This window comes from Adiantum capillus-veneris, chromosome 5, assembly GCF_014529385.1.
Source record: "Adiantum capillus-veneris isolate H3 chromosome 5, ASM1452938v2, whole genome shotgun sequence".
Classification (NCBI taxonomy): Eukaryota; Viridiplantae; Streptophyta; class Polypodiopsida; order Polypodiales; family Pteridaceae; genus Adiantum; species Adiantum capillus-veneris.
In genome coordinates, this window is record NC_140935.1 from 126,676,700 (window position 1) to 126,680,581 (window position 3,882).

Here is a 3,882-nt window from a genome sequence, read left to right on the forward strand (position 1 = left end):
CGCGAGTGTCGCTGCATCCACATAGCATCGAGGAGTATGTGTGCACATTCTCGAGAATATGACCGTGACTATTTTGGGGGTGGAATTTCTCCTTTTCCCCTTGCTTTTAACCGACTATTTTGGAAATTGAGAATGGCACGATATTAAGCTGACTGCTCACCCGTCTTTTCGACTATTTTTCTCTATTTTTGGGGGGGAATTTCTCCTTTTCCCCTTGCTTTTAACCGATATTAAGGTGACTACTCACTCGTCTCTCTCTCAAAACTCAACTCTTTCAAGGAGCGTGCACCGGTGCGTGCTCCTTGAAAGAGTTGAGTTGTGTGTGTGTGTGTGTGTGTGTGTGTGTGTGTGTGTGTGTGTGTGAGAGAGAGAGAGAGAGAGAGAGACTTCCTATGCTAGAGAGCAAGTTGGTCAATACTCACTTGTTATCTATGGAGGAATCAATCCCATGCAGAGTGCCCCATACTATATGCCTGTTCAGTCGCAATATCCAGGTGTGCAACAGGGACAACCACGATTTACACTTCCCGAGAAAGCACAACCACATTATCTTGGGGTCCCGCTATTGAAACCACAATTTTCAGGTGTTCAATCACAGTATCCGAGTGTGTTGGCCAGCATGCTCAGTCTCAATATCATGGCACCCAGCTACCTCAGATGCAATATCCAGGTGCTCAACATGCTCGTCCTCAGTACACTGGCCCACAACAGCAACAAAGAACTCAGCCAAGTGGCGGTTCGAGAGTCGAAAGGCTGCCATGATGACTAGGTTGAAGAAGAACAGGAAGAAGAGAGGTCACATCAGTGCAGGCCATGGAAGGATTGGCAAGCACAAAAAGCATCCCGGAGGTCGTGGTAATGCAGGAGGTATGCACCACCATCGCATTCGGTTCGAGAAATATCACCCTAGGTACTTTGGGAAGGTAGGTATGCGCTACTTCCACAAGACAATGAACAAGTTCCACTGTCCCATTGTGAATGTGGGTCATCTCTTCTCGCTTTTGCCCGACTCTACGAAATCTGCTCCGGAACGAAAGGGGCCCTTGTTGGATGTCACACCATTCGGGTACTTCAAGGTGCTAGGTAAAGGCAATGCTCCCCCCACTCCTCTGGTCGTTAAAGCCAATTTCTTCTCTAAGATTGCGGCGGAGAAGAAGATCAAAGAGGCTGGTGGTCAAATCTTCCCTTCTATTAACGTGTAGGCGGATGACAATGCTTTTTTTGCTTCTCAATTTAGTTGTAAAGGATTTTTGTATAAGGATTTGCAGAGATGTCCCCTTTCACAGGGATCTTGCTACGCCAGAAAATCCGCCTCCTCAATAAGGCTACAGTAGAATTCTCAGTTTGTAACATTGATGGAGAAAAGGGCATCCTACGATATAGAGGCTCATACTCCAACTCACCCTCCCCCGCTGATGCCTGTGTGGCGGATTGCGACGATGAAGAAGACCATGTCGCCAGGGACATAGCGATGAACATGAGAAGCACCGTCAGTATCAACACCGTGACTGCCTCTATACTCAAGGCCGTTTCTGTCATGAAGGCTAAAATACTATTGCAAAGCGCTAATGGGGGCATCTCCAGGTCAAGAGACAGTCTGTAGTAAAGGTGTATCAAGTGACCTCATGGGAACAATTTAGAGACGGTAAGCCTAGCGACGATTGAATGTAGCCTACTTTCCCTTTATATAAAAGAGAGAGAGAGAGAGAGAGAGAGAGAGAGAGAGAGAGAGAGAGAGAGAGAGAGAGAGAGAGAGAGAGAGAGAGAGAGAGAGAGAGAGAGAGAGATGGCCACGACGAAGAGGAAGAAAAAGTAGTTGCAGCATAAGCAGTCATGATGGTAAGTGCCATAACGGTGGATATAACAAGCATGGAAGAGGCCACACCAACCCCATCAAGTGCTCCAATGGTGGGCTATGTGTGCCCAAGGACAAGGTTGTCAAGTGGTTTCTTGTAAGTAACATTGTTGAACAAGCTGTTGTGCGAGATATGCAAGATTCTTACCTTTATGATGGGTACACACTTCCCAAGCTTTACGCCAAAATGCAGTATTGTGTTTCATGTGCCATTCACTCACGTTGTCTGTGTGAGATCGTGTACAACGAGAAGAGTTTGAGAGCCACCACAGAGGTTTAGATGCAAGGAGCATATGCAGAACCAGAATCAGCGTACCAATGTTCCTACTGTTAGGAAGTAGACAGGTGTCTAATTAGTGCATAAGCCAAGAGAGGAAGAAGGCTCATGAATTTTGACTTCTATCATAGAGCTCTTAGAAGATGCATGCTACAAGCATTTCCACTGTGGTTGAAGCCATCAGTTGGATAGACATTGAGTGAATTTTGAGTCTTTTGAACGGGCTTGTATCTGATGTTTTGGAAATGTCTTTCTAAAGTCTTTTCCAAAAAAAATAGAGACACACAAAGAGAGAGAGAGAGAGAGAGAGAGAGAGAGAGAGTCCGACTTGCTTTTGAGACTCTGAGTGTGTGACAGAGAGAAGCCTTGCGAGTGAACAAGACACGACACTCAAAATTCACTAAACTCGGCCGCTGAGAGTGAGTGACCACTGCTCGAAAAAAACTTTTTTTCCAAAAACTTGTCAAACCTACATGTTAGAAACAATTGAGGTAAATTGACTAAATTTGAAGGCTTTTTTACCAATTTATACTAACTTTTTTCAAATTTTGGAGGTTTTCTCACCAACTATAAAATTTAGAGGTAAATCTCAAAATTTGTAGGTGGGGTTCCACTAAACCTAGGTTTTTGTTACACTACACCTAGGTTTTTTTCGAGCACTGTGAGTGACTTATATAGGCGGCACTGAGTCTGAGAGGAGCGAGAGATAGCGTAATTGGCTAGATTGGTTGAGAGCATGCACACCCCTTCCATGCAGAGCTCGCTGCTAGTGGTGGAGTCAAGACCACTTTTGTGGAATTCTAGAAGAAGGTGGAGGTAGGGAATGTTGAACAAGGGCATCGGTGCATCAAAGTCATTTTTGATGCGCGACAAAAAAAGATTGGTTTTTTAGAAAACATTCCTCGATTGTGATCTCGCAACTGTGGAAGACGAACCTCATTCTCTCTCTCTCTCTCTCTCTCTCTCTCTCTCTCTCTCTCTCTAAAGGCATTGGAATGAAGGACATGGTAGTAATAGTCCCATGGTCCCTCCAAAGTAGTTGGTATACTGCATGCAATGCCTTCACAAAGCAGCCTACGTCACATGGCACTCAAGCAAGCAAAGGATATCTTTCAAGTTCAAGAGCTACCTATGCATTATGACGGACATGTGGCATTTGAGTTACCATCTCTTGGTTTATTTGTGCCCGAAATTACGACAATTGCAATATGTGAATTTACCATGGAGAATAAGTTTGCAGAAATAGAGTTTTGGAATATGCTCAAGAAGATGGTTCGGAAGCAAGGAAAAGACTTGTATCAATGTGTGTGTGAACACATTATTTGAGATGCAACATGGTTACTTTGCTACACTATACTCTATAGAGTAACTATTGAGATCTTGATCTAATCTTTTACATTACTTATGCTCGCTCGGTTTCTTTTTCGCTTGGAAGTACTCGCTTGGGGATTTGGATTCCTCACTAAAGATAGGTAATGACAGGTTGATACAATCTGGAAGCTTGTAGCCCCGGCTCATATTACAAGGTTTATCCAAAAAATAGGAGTTACAATATTCCCGATTTATAAAAAATAATAAGTGTTTTTACAATGAGAGCGCTGAAAAATGGTATTTGAGTTAGCTTGCTGCTAATGATGTACCATTGTCTTGAGCCCTTGCTTTAGTCTATACAAAGATTTCTTGAGTCTACACACCAGTTATGCCCTTGTTAGCTTCTCAAGATTTATCTCAAAACCTTCTTGCTGCATCA

General features: G+C 43.7%; 1 pseudogene; it reads left to right on the plus strand.

The window, feature by feature from the left end:
- The first annotated feature begins 758 nt into the window (after window positions 1-758).
- LOC147458077 (large ribosomal subunit protein uL15y pseudogene) lies at window positions 759-1,202 on the plus strand (annotated as a pseudogene).
- The last annotated feature ends 2,680 nt before the right edge of the window (window positions 1,203-3,882 follow it).